At 38.4% G+C, this 19,784-nt stretch overlaps 1 long non-coding RNA gene and 2 other non-coding genes across 3 annotated transcripts; all 3 read left to right on the top strand.

Annotated features, from left to right (window-relative positions):
• The first annotated feature begins 4,373 nt into the window (after positions 1-4,373).
• On the top strand, positions 4,374-5,090 carry LOC126689637 (uncharacterized). Its single transcript, XR_007644560.1, has 2 exons — positions 4,374-4,481; positions 4,985-5,090. It is a non-coding gene; the product is annotated as an uncharacterized LOC126689637 (long non-coding RNA).
• On the top strand, positions 4,688-4,778 carry LOC126690649 (small nucleolar RNA SNOR75). The gene has a single exon (XR_007644694.1). It is a non-coding gene; the product is annotated as a small nucleolar RNA SNOR75 (small nucleolar RNA).
• Positions 4,838-4,903, top strand: LOC126690696 (small nucleolar RNA Z105). The gene has a single exon (XR_007644732.1). It is a non-coding gene; the product is annotated as a small nucleolar RNA Z105 (small nucleolar RNA).
• Positions 5,091-19,784: the final 14,694 nt, after the last annotated feature.

The raw sequence follows: 19,784 nt of genomic DNA, 5'->3' as shown, positions 1-19,784 counted from the left end.
TGTTAAAAAAAATGATGAAGGTTTGCCTATTTTTGATGAAAGTATTGGTCGTGGTATTCCTGATGGTGTTAATACCTTGATCTATACCATTCTCAAACATTTTGTTGGTACTCCATCCAATATTTCATCCCGTGTTTCTGATTATTTGAATAATTTGAGTTGTCCAACTATGTCTGATTACAGATGGTATCAAGATGTTTTTAATTCCAGGGTGATGCTCCGGAAAGATTGCCATAAGCCTTATTGGAAAGAAAAGTTTGTTGACGGTCTGCCTCCTATCTTTGCTCATAAGGTAAAACAAGAATTAATGGGTAAAAATGATTCTATTGATTATGATAATTTAACTTATGGTGATATTTTCAGTACTATTAAAAAACTTGGTATTAATATGTGCAATGATGAAAAACTGTTAAAACACCAATTAAAGAATAAAAGAAAAGCTAAATATGAAATGAGAAATTTCTGTGAACAATATGGTCTACCTCCTATTGCTCCTTCTAGGCAAAAAAGTAAAAAACATGATAAAAGCCTTAAAAAATACATAAATAACTTTATTAAACCTAATGATTTCTATGCTAAGAAGAAAAATGTTTCTAAAAAACTTGTTAAACAAAGACCAAGTAAAGGTAAATGTTTTAACTGTGGTAAACCTGGACACTTTAGTAAAGACTGTAAAGAAAAACCTGGTAAGTTAAAAAACAAGTTCAACATGTTAAACATTGATGATAATGTGCAAGAAGAATTATTCAGAATCCTTGAATCAAACACCCTGTCTGATTCTTTGGAAGATGATTTTTCTTCTTCATCTGATTCTTGCTATCAATCTGCTGATGATTCTTCTGATTCTCCTAATATTAAAATTGGTTGTAGAGATTCCTGTTGCAATGTTATTAATGCTCTCACCAAGAGTGAAGAAGATGAAAAATTGATAATTCAGCTAATAAATCAAATTCAAAACCCTGAACTCCAGAAAGAATATTTGGATAGGTTTAAGAAAAACTTGATAAGAGATGAAATTGGTAAAAAACCAAAATCAACCGTAAGTTTTGAAGAAACTTTGGAAAGATTTAATAAAAAGAAATCTAAAGAACTAACTGTTAATGATCTCCAAAATGAAATTCATATTGTTAAACAAGAGATAAATGAATTAAAACATGAATTTAAAAGCATGAAAAGTGATAACCATAATCTCAAACAAGAATTGACAATACTAAAACTTGATAAAGATCTTAATAAATCCAGTAACGAACAAAATGAGCACAGTGATGGAAATGATTCCAGTCAACGGGCTCTTCTTTCTGATAAAGGTACTCCTGATACTTTCAGTAATCCCCAACTTGCTTTTGTTAATAAATTATTTCCTCCAAAATGGTTTACAAAAGTTAAAATTGTTGTTTCTCCTGATTATCATTTCATTGTTATTGCTATGATTGATTCTGGTGCAGATATGAACTGTATCCAAGAATGATTAATTCCCTCAAAATATTTTGAGAAATCTACTGAAAGATTGGTTTCTGCTAATGGTTCTCAAATGAAAATTAAGTATGAATTGACTGCTGCTCAGGTGTGCCATGATAATGTTTGTTTCAAGATTCCTTCTGTTCTTGTCAAAAATATGACTGATAAAGTGATTCTTGGTCTGCCATTTATTAATGCTTTGTATCCCTTTCTTGTTGAACATGGTGGAATTACTACTGATCCATTTGGACAAAAAGTAAAATTCAAATTTGCTTCAAAGTTTGAAATTGATATTGATAATCTGTCTTATAAGAAAGACTCTCCCATGAATGAACTTGTTCAAGAACTAATGATGAATTCTTACCAATATTTCTCTGATGATTTTAAAGGTAATTTTCACAATACCAAAATGTTAAATACTATCCATTATCCTAACATTATCAATGATTCTTTGCAGGAATCGGACAATGATGCGTGGATAAATACCACTAATAAGTGGGATAATAATAATATTCATATTTATACCACTAGTAAGTGGATTATTATGGAAAGGAAAAACAAGGGAAAAGCTCCTGCACAGGACTATTCTCAAAACAAAGAGTTCCCAGCAGGACGACCTTTTAAAATGCATGAAGGCGCATCTTCTGGGGTAAAACCCAGTGGATCAACATCCCTTCAAGGAGATGTCCCACCAGAGGTGACATACTCTAATGGTGATATGTTAATTGCTTCACAAGAAATTTTGTCAAGAAATTTACAATTCCACAATGGAACCTGTTCAGAATTACCAAATTCTATTAAACTCATCCTTGATAGCCTTCAATTTGCTTTTATTGGAAACCACCATGATCTTTTCCGAAAAACTCTCCTAAACTTTGAAATCCATCTTGTTAACCTTATTGCTCAAAATGAAGCTTATGTGAGCCACCAAGTTAACCCTATTTCAGAAAATGATCTTGCTTTAGAATATAACTTTGTTTCAAAAAATGAGGCTTTTGAAAGCCAACCTGTTAACCACCCAAATATCAAAGATGAACCCAATACTAGTCAACTCTTTGGCAAAGAGGACATCCATTCAATGGATAAAAAGACTATTATGGGCACTGATTACGCAAGAATGAGTCTTAAGATCCAATCTTTGTTGAAAAGTGCTATTGCCAACTTGCCAACAGACATACAATCTCGTATTCTGGAAAGCAAGGCTATGTTTAAGTCTTTTGACTTATGGTTCGAACATTTCAAGATACTTGTTACAACTGTTATTCCTGATCCTGCTAATTCAGATGATTTTAGTGACATTCTTCAACATGTTGATTGGAAAGAACACTTTGGGAGTAGTTTCAGAGTGTACGAAAAGAAACACCCGTTTCCCGGCCTTCTAGTCAATTATGATGATGGTTCAGATGATGATAAGAGGAGTCCTGATTGGCTCTCCCAAATGTTTGAGTATGGCTTTATTAGGCTCATAAGACTAACAAGCCATAACCAAACCAGCCAGCTTCCCCAAATCATTCAGACTGCAATAAGCTTTAGAATATATATATATATATATATATATATATATATATATATATTCTTAGTGATTGTCATAATTAATGCTACTTTAAAATTGAACTACATGTCTAGTAACTGGACCAAAAGTTAGAAGATAAGAAAACATCACAGCACATTGCACAGGTACAACTGAAAATCCTATGATTCAATTACCCACATAAAAGTCACAGATCGTCATCTACAAACCACAGTCCACTGGATAACAACAAATGCATTAGAAACCTCTTAGAATTACCAAAAAAAAAAAAAGACAAACGAAATTTCTATCATACCTTTGCACAGTATACCATTGCCTTCATATAGTCCCATATCAGGCTGCACATCACTACAGTCAAGTGAGTAAAGGCTTTCCACATTTGTAGCTACTGCAATTACTGGAGTCGGATTACAGAATATTGATCTTAAATTGTCGTGTTCGTCATTCAAATTGCACATCATCAACTGCTCCTCAAATTTCTTTAGCTCGACGTGGTTTGAATATTGTTCCATGGGTGTTTTCATTCAAATTGTACGCTATCAAACTCGTACTATCATAACTAGCATCCAGCATTAAGACCTCAACATTGTTGTTTGACAAGAATATAGGCCTTAGAAAAGTCCTCAAAAAATATGGAATAGTGACCAATCTAGTCCAACAAGTCTCCTTTATCACCCATACCTCAACACATAATTTCTTGGACAGAGATAGATACAGGTGCTCTCCAAAATCCCCTAACTCTGATAAATAGGCCCATTGAGCCTAGCTCGTCAATATTTTGTAATTAACAATGGAATAATCATAGCCGAAACCAAAAGAGAAGTTCTCATCCAAAGAATGAGATTTTGGTCTTGATCTTGGTATTTCCCTGTAAAATATAGTAGATGGGTTTCAAACCAAAAATTCAGACGTTTGTGTGTCCTAACTCCCAATCAAAGAATTCAACACATACCAAACCATTGCAAGAAGACTACTTTGCGTCAATTTCATTACTTTTTCTTGCAACTATCCCTCAATGAAAAACCAACATCAACTGCTTCAAATTCAAATCCCTCTTCGTCATAAACAACATGGTTTTGAGATAGTGCTTCGTAATCAAAGAATTGATTAACACGATTGTTGGTCAAAACAACAACGTTCATGACATTCATGTGGTTAAGGTTATGATTTCCTACTTAGTAGTTTGGGCCTGTTGGGCTCGTCAGCAATACGTTAATATGGACCCTCAAAAAAAAAAAAAAAAAACAGAGTAGACAATTGGGCTACTTGTTAGGTCCAACATTTAGCTACGGTGGTGAATGGTGATGGTACATTGGTAATTTTAGGTAAAATGAAAACCCTAAAATCTAGGCCCTAACCTTAAAAGTTAAAACCCCCCAAACCCTAACGGCGTCTTTCCTATAAAAACAACACTATATGTTCATTGCTTCTCACCCAGCCTCCGAAGTCTATGATGCCCCCTTTGAAATTCTCTTCATCTTTTGCAGTTTAGGTACTTTCTTGATTTTATTTGATTCCATTGATGATTGCTTTCTTGTTTTTTTAATATTGTTTCATTTGTTTTACTCACTTTGCTTTTTCTCAATTACTGGGATTGTGCTATGATTTAGGATTTTTTTTTTTTTTTTGAAATAAAAAATATTTTGCAAAACAATGATGATTAGTGTGTGTAAGTACAAAGTATGGTAGTTGGGGTTTTCTCGGTGATGAACAAAAAATGATGACGAGTCCGATCTATTTCCATTCTTTTAAAATCGTGACGACAAACCGAGGCATTTGTCTGAGAGACAACTCCGTACCTTCTTTCATTCTTGTAATCTGTTTTTTATTTTTATTTTTTTTTAATGTTAGGCATAATGATGAAAAATTATCTGATAATTTCTTGTGATGAGAATTACCTCCTACTCATACTGAATGCCTGTTTGATAAAAAGTTTTGATTTAATTTACAAGACATGGAATTTCATTAAAAGTTAATTTGTTTATGTTTTTTTAGTATTGAGAGAGAGGGAGGAGGATGTGGCGATGATGATAAAGCTATCTCACTCTCGAATTTGATTGAGAAGCATCGATGATTTTCACTTCAAGCACTTTTGAGCTGCTTCGTCTCTCTCTCTTACACGTTTTTTTTTTTTTTTTTTTTTTTTTTTTTTTGTGAGAGCAAAATCAAATGCATATACCATTTCATATTATTAAACAAACTCTATATCAAAGATACAAGTTGATGCCAGATCGTAGGAGGCAGCCATAACAGATATGATTGGATACATACAAGGCTAATTTAAATTGATATTTCTATCTAAATAGAGGAGATTTCTTGTAACTAAACGCTATTCTAAACAAATTGTTTTATAATCTGAATGTGACAACCAAAAATTTAGAACACTTTCAAATGCTATTTTGAATTTTCATTACTTAAACAACATATTTCCAATGACTTTTTTATTTACATGGACTTTTTTATTTACACATATTTTTAAAAAATATAAACAATATTATTAGAACGACGTTACCTAATGAGACGTCACCTAATGAGACGTATTCTCTATTCGTGCCAACCCATAACATGAATTTCCAAGGAACCAATCTAATGGCATTTATTACTTAAATTTCAAATAATGTTAATCCTTCTCTTTAAAGGAATAGGTTATATTAGAATAAATTACTAAGGCTTTTAAGAATTCAATCAATCTTAACTTTCTATGAATTAAAAAAAGAACCCTAAAGAAAACTCAGTAAGGCTATTAACTTGGTACTACAAGGTCAAAATTTGACTAAAAACTTGGATGTAGCATAAATTACAACCAAATCTGTAGCCACACTACTACTTATTCCTTTGAAATTTTATTTTTATTTTGCGTTATCATGGTATATATCCCAATACTCATATGGGATGGATCTCACAATTGTGAGATTTACCTCGTGTAAAAGATGTTAAATTCACATGTCACATTATATTTCCTCCGTCCCACTTTGTTTGTCCTATTTGAAAAGTCAAATTTTTTAAGGGAACATCATTTATTGTTTTGTTTACCTTTTAAAAATGTATAAGTTTCCAAAATTACTCTTAAATAAATTTATCAAAAAATTGAATTAGTAAATTAATAAGGGTATAATAGGAATATTAGTAAATTAATGACTTTTATTTTTAGAAATAGGACAATATTTTAGGACATCCCAAAATGAAATAAAGGACAAACAAAGTGGGACGGAGGGAGTAAATAATATCATCTACTTTCATGTAATTGACCCACTTGTGTTCGATTTGTTGGAGAAAACCATTTGCATTTTTGGTGTCTGTTCCATATTGAATGAATCATTGCGTTATAAATATGTGATCAAGAAATTTCATTTATGACATAATATAAGATTTTATTTTTAGTATTTGTTGATTTTTATTTTTTTATATGTAATTTCATTATTTTAAGATATAAAGTTTTATTTTCTTGATTTTAGGTATTTTAAACCATTTTGTACTCAAATTAATACTTTACTTTTGTGGTAAAGTATTAATTAGTATATTTTTTAGAATATTTTCAGAAAAGTATCACTTCTTTCTAGTGGATTCCAGATATTTCCTAAGTGTCTCTTGAATTCACAAAGAAAAATCTAGAATCCAATAGAAATAAGAGTAGAACTTCTCTGAAAATATTATTAATAAGAGTAGAACTTCTCTGAAAATATTATTAATAAAATACTGAACTCTGATTTTAAAATATATTTAAATATTTGGAGGCCAATTAAAAGTCTCATAAAATTTGTTTGACATGAAAAAATATTTTACAAGAGATTGTAATTAATACCTTACCGTAAAAGGACACTTAGAGTCCGTTTGGATACAATTTATTTTTGCTAAAATTAAAAACTAAAAACTGAAAACACTGTAACAAAATAATTTTTAAATATGTGAATAGTATTGTGGACCCGTGAACAGTGTGTGAACAGTGCACTTTGTCTCTTGTACAGTGTGATGTTACTGTTCATACGCGCTAAAAAAAAAAAAAAAAATTGAAAACGCAGATCCAAACACTCACTTATTTAACTATAAGAATATTAAAAAAAAAAAAAACACTTAAAATTAAGCAAATAAAATCCATTTTCTAAAATAACGAAAATTAAATAAAAATATCGAAATCCAATAAATGATATAAAAATAATTCCCAAAATTTTATCCTACATCAAAATTTAACATAACCCAATAAAAAAAGAAGTCATAGTACCCAAATTTCCATTAATAAAAATAAATTTTTTGTTTTGAGTAATGCTATCATTACAATTTATTTTATAACATTTTTACAAACTGTTGATGTGAACAACTTTTATCGATGTCTATCATTAACATTACATTTTTATTTACCAATAATTACTCACCACATTTGTAAATTTTTTTGTAAAAATGTTTGTATCTCTAGCATTATTTTTTTTTTTTGTTTTTGTTTTTGAGAAATAATAAAAATACCAATTTAATATATCAATTATTATAGATTATTATTACTAGTGTAGGGCCCTTGGGCCCAGAAGTTCATTATTTATTCATATATTGGGCTTGTGGCCCAAGCTGAGAACGAGGATCTGCCAGAGGAGGAGATATCTTCATTAGAGGAGATTGCGTTGATGAATAAAAGATGGGGTTTGGTCATAATGGCTCTAGAGAGTGTGCCGAGGATGAAAACTTCCTCGGCCGAACTTAGCCGAGGTCCTGGAAGATGGATTGATAGCAAGGATGATAATCCCTGAAATTCAGTTGGGGCGGACAAGCACTACAAAGATATAAGATAAGGATGAGCCCCAAAATATCTAGGAGAAAGTTGCTACCTCCATATTAAATACACTGCAGGTAATCCCCTGACTGCATTAATGTAGAAGTGATACCTGAACAGTGTATTTTAACCTTACAGCTACTACCTGAGGACTTATGAGAAGTGCTGATGAGACAAGTATCAACCCTAACCATCTAACATACAGGTGGAAGGTGGAGATAAAAAGGGAAGAGAGTATAAAAGAAGAAAGAGGAAACAAGATTGAGGAGGAAGAAATTGAGAAAAGAAATATTGTAGCAAACCACAATCAAACTTGTAACGTTATCTAAAAGCATTATATAAGAACTATTGTCCTCGGATTTTGCCGAGAACGTTCTTTCTTCATTTTATAATTGTCCATTTTTATCTTTTTGTTATCAAGCCTATCTAGCTCATTGTTTGACCAACTACAGCCCAGTTTTCCAACTCATTCCTCTACAAATTCATTGTTTTGGGCTTCTTAGGCCTAAGTTCATCCACGTGCTGGGCTAAGAACTCAAGACGGGTTCTTACAATTGGTGCCATCTATGGGAAATACTGGTGCGATAGTGAGTTAGACGCTAAACGATGGTAGGATCAGGTCCAAATCCAGCAAAATCTATAGGCTCTCAGTATCAAGATCATTTCCGTGAACTTGAGCGAAAGAGAGACTGGGAGGGAAGTGTACGCACTACACACACCAGCAAGAGTCAGTCTCGAGGTAAAAACCATATCTCTCATAAGGAAAATGCCAGAAACATGCAGAAGGAAATTGATCACCTAAAAAGAAGCTTATGCCACGAGTGCAGAAGGCGAGCTCTCTCCAATTCTGACTACTCTTTCGATGATGAGGAGGATCAAGACTATAGGTAAAGGTCAAGAACTCCCCTTGGTGAATCTTTCTTGTATGACAAAGATTACTGTTGTAGATGCAGAAACAACAATTCATCTTCGAGAGGCCTGGTAAATGATGCTATGAATAAAGCACTTAACCAAGTTTCTAAATCACCCTTCACCCGCTGGATTGAGGAAGGAAGATTTCCTCGGCGGTTCACTCAACCCACTTTCACATTGTATAATGGCAGAACGAACCTTGTTGAACATGTTAGCCATTTTAATCAAAAGATGGCGATACATTCTAAGAACGAAGCCTTGATGTGCAAGGTTTTTCTGTCCAGTTTGGGGCCTGTGGCGATAAGGTGGTTTGATGGTTTAAGAGCAGGATCCATTAGTTCCTTTAAGGAACTCACCCAAACATTTAGGTCCCGTTTTATTACATGCAGCAGAGCTCCTTGTCCTTTAGCTTCTTTGCTATCTCTATCCATAAGAGAGGGTGAAACTTTAAAGGCATACTCAGACCGATATTGGGAGATGTTCAACAAGATAGAGGGTGATTTTAAGGACGTGGCCATCAGTACTTTCAAGCTCGGCTTGCTTGCAGAGCACGGTTTAAGGAAGTCTTTGACGGGGAAACCTGTCACTAGTATACGTCAACTCATGGATCGAATTGACAAATATAAGAGGGTTGAGGAAGACCAGCTGCAAGATAAGGGGAAGGGCAAGGTTATCCCTTAAGAGAGGAGAGATTTCAGGTCGGAATGCTACAATAATAACAAACCTCGGCAAGATCTGGCCAAATAATCTGGACCTACAGCCCCGCAAGTAGTAAACACATTGTTTTGAGAACTGGTGCATCAAGTTTTAGAGAAGATCAAGAACGAGCCATACTTTAAATGGCCGAACAAGATGAGTGGAGATCCTTCAAGGCGCAATCAAAGCCTCCACTCTCAGTATCATCAGGACTGAGGACATACCACTGAGGATTGTCGAACATTCTGGAACCATCTGGAACAATTGGTTAAGGAGGGGAAGCTGCAATAATTTTTGTACTGACCCAATGGACAAGGAGACCAGTCAAGGTCATAGGGCCAAAGGAGTGCTTCTTCAAGGCCCCCATTGGGCACAATCAATGTCATATTTGCTGCGCCTGGAAGGACTGGCTCTCAACCTGCCAGGGTGATGTCTGTGGCCAGGTCACCAGCCGAGGACCCAAACTCCGAGCCGAAGAGGGCTAGATTAGAGATCCAACCTTCATTAAGTTTCTCGGATGAAGACAAGATCAGAACTATCCAACCATATGGTGACACTTTAGTGGTCACCCTTCGAATAGGGGGGTATGATGTGAAGAGGGTAATGGTGGATCAAGGCAGTTGTGTAGAAGTCATGTATCCTGACCTGTACAAAGGATTGAACTTGAAACCTGAAGACCTGACAGCTTACGATTCACCTCTGGCGGGTTTTAATGGAAAGCTTGTTGCCCCGAAAGGTCAAATTAGGTTACCCATGCAGGCCGGTTCAGAAGTGGTGGAAGTGGACTTCATAGTGGTGGATGCATACTCCCCCTACACGGCCATTGTCGCCAGACCTTGGCTTCATACCTTGGGTGCCGTTTCTTCAACTCTACATCAGAAGGTTAAGTATCTGTCTGGAGACCGGGTTAAGGAACTAGTAAGGAACCAAACTATGGCTAGGCAGTGTCTCGTGTCTGTAATTTTGCATCAACCAACAGCTGAGTCCTCGGACATAGTCAAAGAGGGTTTATAGCAGTCAATGTCTTCGGAATTACCAACGAGGGGGCCTGCCGAAGAGGCCAAATGTGAGGATTTGGAGAAATTCCCCATTGGTGACGATCCATAAAAGTTTTTTCAGGTTGGGGCTTAGCTTCCATCCCAGTAGAAGGAAGAGTTGGTAGTTTTTCTTAAGAACAACATTGATGTATTTGCTTGGAATGCTTACGAGGCTCCGAGAGTGGACCCGAGCTTTATCTGCCATCATCTGAATGTCAATCCATCTGTCATCCCTAGGAAACAATCACCTCGGCTTTTATCCAAGAAGCATTCAGATGCTGTAAAGGACAAGGTGATGAAACTTAAGCGGGCTGGGGCTATTAAAGAGGTTTGTTTTACCCTGAATGGCTGGCTAATATCGTAGTGGTTAAGAAAAAGACAGGAAAGTGGCGTGTATGCGTAGATTTTACAGACTTGAACAAAGCATGCCCAAAGGACCTTTTCCCTATGCCTTGGATTAATCAGTTAGTGGACGCCACTGTGGGCAACCCTCGAATGAGTGTTTTGGATGCCTTTCAAGGGTATCATCAGATACCTTTAACCTTGGACGACCAAGAGAGGAAAACTTTTGTCACTCCTATAGGAAACTATCATTACAAAGTGATGCCCTTTGGTTTGAAGAATGCAGAGACTACCTACCAAAGGATGATGACCAGGATGTTTGAACCACAGTTAGGAAAAAACATTGAGATTTACATTGATGATATGGTAGTAAAAACAAGGGCCGAATCCGAGCATGTTAATGATCTTGGGAATATTTTTGATATCTTGAGGAAGCACAAACTATGACTTAACGCTTCTAAGTGTATGTTTGGATTCAACTGAACCTGCGTTTGCTGCGTTTTCCTCTCTCTCTTTTTTTTTTTTGGTTTTCACGCGTTTTGAGTATTGCGGTTACTGTTCAATGAACAGTAACCACAAAAGTGGACTTTCTGCCGTGAACAGTGCACATATGCACTGTTCACGGACCCACAAATTTCATTTTTTATCAATTTTTTCATTAAAAATGGGTCCCACAGCACTATTCACGTATTTAAAAATTATTTTGCTACAGTGTTTTCAGTTTTCAGTTTTCAGTTTCAGCAAAATAAGTTCTATCCAAACACACCCTAAGTGTTCTTTTGGTGTCGGGTTAGGCAAGTTTTTGGGCTACATAGTCACACACCACGGAATTGAAGTCAATCCCCACTAGATTAAGGTGATCAACAACCTGCAACCACCTCGGAATCCAAAAGAGGTCTAGAAGCTTACGGGAATGACTGCTGCCCTGAACTAGTTCATCTCTCGGTCAGCTGACAGGTGTAGACCTTTCTTTAAATTGTTAAATAAGTGGAAAGGGTTTGAATGGACCGATGAATGTGCCCAGGCTTTCCAGCAGTTGAAAGAATACCTTTCTCGGCCACCAATTATGTCAAGGCCCGAGATGGATGAGGTTCTGTTCGCTTACCTTGTCGTGGCCCCTCACGCAGTAAGTCTAGTTTTGATTTGTGTTGACTGTGGCGTGTAGAAACCAGTCTATCACATAAGCAAGTCATTACATGAAGCTGAGGTCCGGTACTTACCACTTGAAAATGCCATTTTGGCAGTGGTGCATGGCACACATAAGCTCCCCCACTATTTCCAATCACACACGGTTGTTGTTTTGACTTAACTCCCGCTCAGATCCCTACTTCGGAGTGTCGATTACACAGGGAGAATTGCGAAGTGGGGCACGATCCTAGGGGCTTTGGATATCAAATATATGCCTCGCACCTTGGTTAAAGGTCAGGTCCTCGCCGATTTGGTAGTTGAGTTCGCCATCAGAAGATAAATTAGAAGAGTAAAACATGGATGAAAAATCGGTTGGCATAATCTCCTTGCAAGAACCTTTGTCTTGGAAGGTTTATATTGATGGTACAGCTAACTACAGAGGATTTGGAGTGAGGCTAGTCCTAGTATCTCTAGAAAGGATCATAATCGAGAAATCCTTGAGATTGAGATTCTCGGCTACAAACAATGAGGCCAAGTATGAAGCTTTCTTAATAGGGATGGCCATGGTTCAGAAAATGGGTGGAAAAGCAGTGGAGATGTTCTCTGATTCAAGGCTGGTGGTAGGCCAAGTCCAAGGGGAGTTGGGGGCAAAGGATCTCAGAATGCAGGAGTATTTGAGCCAAGTTAGACACTTGCAATCTGGATTTGAGTCTTTTGTTTTATCACAAGTTCCTAGAAGTAGGAATGCATATGCAGACTCTCTCGCCACACTAGTAACCTCCTCGACACAGGGCTTACCTTGGGTAATCCTTGTGGAAGACTTACACAAACCTTCTGAGGTGGTAAGGAATGTGATTCAAGTTCACCAAGTAAGGGTGGGGTCTAGCTGGATGGACCCTATTGCGCTGTTCCTTAAAGAAGATGTTTTGCCCAAGAATAAATCCGAGGCTAACATGGTGTGAAGAAAAGCACCTCATTTTTGGCTGTCCGAGGACCAGAAACTGTATTAGAGATCTTTTTCTGGCCCGTATCTGTTGTGCGTGCATCCTGAAGCAGTGGAGTTGCTCCTAGAAGAATTGCACGAAGGAATTTGTGGAAGCCACACGGGAGGCAGATTTTTGTCTCATAGGGCCCTCACACAAGGCTACTAGTGTGACCAATGCCAAAGATTTGCACTAAATATCCACCAACCTGGAGGAGTCCTTAATTCCTTGACCAGTCCTTGGCCTTTCGCTTAGTGGGGCTTAGGGCCTGTTTGGGTAAGCCTTTTTCGTCACTCAATTTTCATCACTCATCACTCATCACTCAATTTTTCACATTCGTTTGCCTTCATCACTCAGTTTCCATCACTCACTATTTTTCACACTATTTGGAGGGCCCACGCCTGTCACAGTGCAGCTTTTTTTTTTTTTTTTTTTCACTAGCAGCTTCTTTTTTTTTTTTTTTTTTCCTCCTGGGTTGGCTATTCGGTCTGGGTTTTTTTTTTTTTTTTTTTTTTTTTTGAACCAGTAAAAAAAAAAAAAAAAAAGAGGTACAAACAGCCAACGCCAACCCAAAAAAAAAAAAAAAAAAAAAGGAACAAACAGCCAACGCCAACCTAGAAAAAAAAAAAAAAAGGTGGTCAAAAGTTGCGGCTGTGGGTCCCTCATGTGTGTTTATTTACGGAAATGCCATTGAGTTATGAGTTATGGAAACTGAAAACAGCCTTTTGTTGTTTTCAGTTTCCATAACTCATAATTCAAAAATCAGAAAATTGAGTGATGGAAACAGAGTTATGGAAATAGAGTTATCGTTTGGCCAAACAACCTTTTTGCTATGGGTCCCACCATTTTTTAGTTATGAGTTATGGAAACTGAGAATTGAGTTGTGAAACTTGCTTACCCAAACAGGCTCTTAGATATTGTGGGGCCTTTCCCTAAGGCAGCAGGGAATAAGAGGTATTTGTTGGTCGACACGGATTATTTCACTAAATGGGTCGAAATTGAACCCCTGTCAAACATCAAGGACGTGGACGCCAAAAAAATTGTTTAGAAGAATATCGTCACTCAATTTGGAATTCCTCATACCTTTATCTCAGATAATGGGCTTTAGTTTGATAATAAAACTTTTAGGAGGTACTGTTGCGATTTAGGAATAAAGAATAGGTATTCCACTCTGGCCTATCCACAAGGAAATGAGCAGGCTGAGGCTGTCAACAAAGTTGTAGTGAGTGGACTCAAAAAAAGACTAGACAACGCAAAAGGGAAATGGGTAGAAAAATTGCCACACGTCCTTTGAACATACCGGACTACATCTCGTAGATCTACTGGAGAGACGCCTTTCTCAATGACCTATGGTGCCGAAGCTGTTATCCCTTTGGAGATTGGGTTCCCCACACTAAGAACAAGTTCTTTCACTCCGGGCGGCAATGATGGGTTGTTGGAAAAGAGCCTAGATTTAATTGAAGAACGGAGAGAAAATGCTAGGGTCCAATTAGCTTATTATCAACACAAGCTTAAACAAGAATACAATGCAAACGTGAAGCTAAGGCCACTGGCACCTGGAGATTTGGTTCTAAGAAAAGTTATGGGGACTACCAAGAACCCAACATGGGGGGAAGTTGGGACCTAACTGGGAGGGGCCCTATTGTATTACATCAGTGGTCGGGATTGGTGCTTATTATCTAGAAGATCTAGAAGAAAGGACCGTACCACACCCCTGGAATGTATATAACCTAAGGAGATATTATTATTAATGGAGATTCTCTTCACCTGATTTTGGGTTTGTTATATTGCTTGTCATGTGTTCTAGACATTTATCTAAGTATCAAACTGAACCTTGGCCATGCCTGGCTCCTCGGACCACATGCCTTAGGAAAATTGATAACTTTATTCATTATTCTAAGTATTAAACAGAACCTTAACTATGTCTGGTTCCTCGAACCATCTGCTTTGGGAAAATTAATACTCATTGGCATCTATCTAAGTATCAAACTGAAACTTGGCCATGCCTGGCTCCTCGGACCATATGCCTTGGGAAATAACTTTATAAATTATTCTAAGTATTAAACAGAACCTTAGCTAAGACTGGTTCCTCGAACCATCTGCTTTGGGAAAATTAATACTCATCGGCATTTATCTAAGTATCAAACTGAACCTTGGCCATGCCTGGCTCCTCAGACCATATGCCTTGGGAAAATTGATAACTTTATAAATTATTCTAAGTATTAAATAGAACCTTAGCTAGGCCTGGTTCCTCGGACCATCTGCTTTGGGAAAATTAATACTCATTGGCATCTATCTAAGTATCAAATTGAACCTTGACCATGCTTGGCTCCTCGGACCACATGCCTTGGGAAAATTGATAACTTTATAAATAATTCTAAGTATTAAACAGAACCTTAGTTATGCCTGGTTCCTCGGAAAATCTGTTTTGGGAAAATTAATACTCATTGGCATCTATCTAAGTATCAAACTGAACTTTGGCCATGCTTGGCTCCTCGGACCACATGCATTGGGAAAATTGATAACTTTATTCATTATTCTAAGTATTAAACAAAGCCTTAGCTATGCTTGGTTCCTTAGACGATCTGCTTTGGGAAAATTAATACTCATTGGCATCTATCTAAATATCAAATTGAACCTTGGCCATGCCTGGCTCCTCGGACCACATGCCTTGGGAAAATTGATAACTTTATAAATTATTCTAAGTATTAAACAGAACCTTAGCTAAGCCTGGTTACTCGAACCATCTGCCTTAGGAAAGTTAACACGTCTTGACCATTACCTAAGTGTCTAAGCATGACATACTCTGGGTACAGTTACAATGGTCTTAATTAGATGTTCATAAGCGTCACTTAAAGCATTTGCAGGCACGCCCATGTCTGTATGAAAGTGGTCTGCCACTCAGCTCCTATAAAGTTGTTTTTAAGTAAGGCAAGTTGTAACTTTAAAACCTATGCTCACGTCACAATGCTGTGTAAGTTTTTCAAAAAAATTAGGCATGGCCGATGTGTTTAACTTAATGGATTCAATTTGTTTTAATATTGATCATATTTTTGTGTAAGGTACGTGTTGTTACTTAGACGGATTGGTCACTCAAGATATATCCCATCACAACAAGCAAAATCATAAAAAGAAAATCTGCAACTTCCATTAAAGTTTAGGCCTCTAACAAAGGCAGCTAAATAGCAAGGAAAAGATATAATTATTTTTTCATCTTTATTACAAAGTTTTTCCTTTACATCTTTGGGAGGTTGGGTATCCGCTACTATGGGGGGTACTTAAGCCTTATCCTTTGGGTCCACTTTTGGGGGTATGGCAAGGGTTGCCAACACCAGTTCCATGCTTTGGGAAGTTTCTTTTTCTTTGAAGGAATCCCCTGGAACGGTTGGAGCTAAGTCAGCACCTTGGACTGTGCTTTTGTTGGCATCCCTAGCTCTTGTAGTGTCCTCGGCCCGTTCCCTACCCTCAGAAGAAGTGTTAGCCGCAGGAGGGGCTCTGGGTGGACTTCTTAGGGCTTCAACTGCTTCTGAGGGCACTGGGTCGACCTTAGAATCCGAAAAGCTTACAAGGCGTATGACTGGCGGGTAGTAGACACTTTCTGCCCTCTTGAGCATGGAAGAAGCCTCAACCCCAGCCTGGTTGAGGGCTTTTTCCCGCGTCTGGGCGCAGTAAGTTCTGAAAAAGGCAGGGACCTCAGCCCTAAGGGCGTCCTCAGTCTTGGCCACGCCTACGTCATAGCCATGCTGCTCTGCTTCATCTTTGGCTTTCTCTGCCTCCTCTTAGGCCTTCTCGGTGAGACCTCTGGCCTTCTCGACCTCTTCCAGTTTCTTTTTTAGTGTAGCAATCTGAGTTTTGGAGGAGGCCAGGTTGTCCTCAGTAGTACGTAGCAGCAACCTTTGGCTTTCAGCTTATTTTTCAGCATTCTCCAAGGCTGCCGCTGCATACTTCCTTTCTTTCTCCTCCTCCTGCAGCTTCTTCTTAAGCTCCTGGATACTCTTCTCAACCATGTGAAAGGCGTCCACAACAGCGTTGCGCCTCCCTTCTTCCTCCTTCATCTGTCGATGGCAGGAGTTGGCTATCTCCTCAACTTGGAAAGATGCTTGAACAGCCTGCCAAGGAAAGAAAAAAGAATCAGAAGAGGAAAGTGAAGAAAATAAGTTAGAAAGAAAGGAGGGGGAAGTATCATAGCCAGATATCTTTTGAGACTGAGAAAAACCTCATGTCTCCTCATATCTTATAGCTCTGCCATGTCCTCGGGGAGTAGCAAGGCTTGCTCCACTGCGTCGGCCACGTAACCGGCTACTCCTCCTTAAAAATTGTGAATTGAGGCGTTAGCAAGGAGAGGTTCCCCATTCAACATTGGGGCAGGGAGATAGGCTGGAGGCCCAACTTGGGGATCACTTCTCTTCTCGGCAACCCTCTTGTTCCCCTTTGCCCCGTTTTGGCTTGTTTGGATGCCCTTTGAACCTCGTCCTCGCTCGGGGGGGGGGGGGGGGGAGGGGGAAGGATTTGTCCAGCTCCCATCACCTCCTTCCCTTTTGACTTTCTCTTCCTCTTCAGTTCTTCCACTTGAGAGGGCAAGGCAAGTGGAGGAGTGGGAAGCCTAGTCTAGGATGGAGTGGGAAGCTTAGTCTGGGCAACCTTCCCAGGTGCATCCCTCCCATGTTGAAACTCTATTAAATCAAACAAACTGGACTTTGGTTTGCGTTGTATCCCCATCTCGTCAATTATTGGTGAGAATGGAAGGCCGAGATCAGGATTTGAAATTTCCGGGAACAAGATTCAGTTGAAAACTTCAAACTCGTCCTCAGAATCAGATACTTCTACCACTTCTTCTTCTTGTATGCTGGGGGGGTGAGACGAAGTGGCCGTACTGGTTGTTTGTTGTAGCGATGAGGCCCCTACTTTTAGTATACCTTCAGGAATGGGGGTTTTGATTTCTTTGCTCTCTACTTTTGGACCAGGAAGAAGGAAACCTGGAGTAGCTACGCTTATCCGATGTAGGCAGGGGTCTCTGGCCCTTATGATGCACTTTAGAGCTTGGAAGCTTGATGAGATCGACGTGTATCCTAGGACCAAATGAGCTGCTTGTAATTGACCGTCCGAATTCACAAATACCTCCGCCTTAAGGATTTTGTCTAGGCTATCATTGTTGACCAGGTTAAAATTCAATTCAGCAACGCATCTGTGTGCAAATCCATCAGTGAAATAAAATTTTATCAGATATAAAAATACAGTAAATCAAAGAAAGGACTTATAAATGAATACCCTAGGCCTAGTACCCCACCTGGTTCTCCCTCTCTCGTCGGGCAAGGGAGACCATCACTCCACTCCCCTGACAAGATCAGGAAGTCTTTGTTCAGACCCTTGTTAGATTCAGGGAGGCATTGAATGAGCCTAACCTCAAAATACCTTGATTTCAAGGAGTATCCCTGTCCCTTTAGACGGTGAAGTTTATAGACTCAATTGACATCATGGTGGGTTAGACCTAAACCCATCTTTTCATTGAGGGCATCCACGGAGCCTAAGATCCTAAACATATTAGGGGCACACTGAGTGGGAGCCAACCTATGAGCTTTAAGGTAGTTTCTAGTGACTCCACCCATGGAGATTTTCATCCCTCCTTCTATGTAGGCAATTATCGAAATTACTACCTCCCCGACTTGCCTATCCTCGTGCCATTGACTCTCATCACAGTACCTAATTCCTACCCCTAGAGGGATACTATAACGAGCCCTAAAGCTTTCTATCCCCTCCTCGGAATCTACTAGACTCTTAAATCTACCCATTTCTAGAAAAGGCTGGGAAAACTAAAGAGATTGAGAAAGGAAATTAGAACTGAGGAGAAAAAGAAAGAACGTGAAGAAAAGAGGAGGATGTAGGAAATTAAAGAGTAAAAGTTCAAGAAGACTTACAGGAAGAGTAAAGGTGTCCTCGGATGAGTCCTTAGTATTTGTAAGGGCTCGGGAAAGTTGAAAAAGTGTGCAGGTTCAAGGTATGAGCGCTAGAACGAAATGAATGATAAAGTGAGGAAAAAGGTTGATTTTATAGATATTTATACCAAGGAGAGAGTAGAGAGTGGGAAAGTTCCTGCTCAATTTCCAACGAAGCCCTCAACCTTATGATTCACATCATGCCATAGAACGTGGGGGACAAAGAGCCGTCAGAATTTAATAAGGACGTGCCTCGAATGGTGCAGTGCTAGGAGAATGTCTTGGGCAGACAAAAGGGTGTCTTCATAAGTAGAGCAAGAACGAAATAGGCACGAAACTAATTTAGAGACATCGAGATCCTCCTTTCTTCCCGAGGAGCCAGAAAGGGGAATCTCGAGGGCTATTGTAGGGCCCTTGGGCCCAAAAGTTCATTATTTATTCATATATTGGGCTTATGGCCCAAGCCGAGAACGAGGATCTGCCCGAGGAGGAGATGTCTTCGCCAGAGGAGATTACGCTAATGAATAAAAGGTGGGGTTTGGTTATAATGGCTCTGGAGAGTGTGTCGAGGATGAAAACTTCCTCGGCTGAACTTGGCTGAGGTCCTGGAAGATGGATTGACAGCAAGGATAATAACCCCTGAAATTTAGTTGGGGCGGACAAGCACTACAGAGATATAAGATAAGGATGAGCCCTAAAATATCTGGGGAGAAAGCTGCTACCTCCGCATTAAATGTACTATAGCTAATCCCCTGACCGCATTAATGTAAAAGTGATATTTGAACAGTGTATTTCAGCCTTACAGCTACTACCTGAGGACTTATGAGAAGTGCTGATGGGACAAGTATCAGCCCTAACCATCTAGCATATAGGTGGAAGATGGAGATGAAAAGGGAAGAGAGTATAAAAGAAGAAGGAGGAAACAAGATTGAGGAGGAAGAAATTGAGAAAAGAAATACTGTAGCAATCCACAATCAAACTTGTAACGTTATCTAAGAGCATTAT

The sequence above is a fragment of the Quercus robur genome, chromosome 6, assembly GCF_932294415.1.
Source record: "Quercus robur chromosome 6, dhQueRobu3.1, whole genome shotgun sequence".
In the NCBI taxonomy this organism is placed as follows: domain Eukaryota; kingdom Viridiplantae; phylum Streptophyta; class Magnoliopsida; order Fagales; family Fagaceae; genus Quercus; species Quercus robur.
Note: the sequence above shows the minus strand (reverse complement) of the source record. Positions and strands in the feature narration are given on the sequence as shown.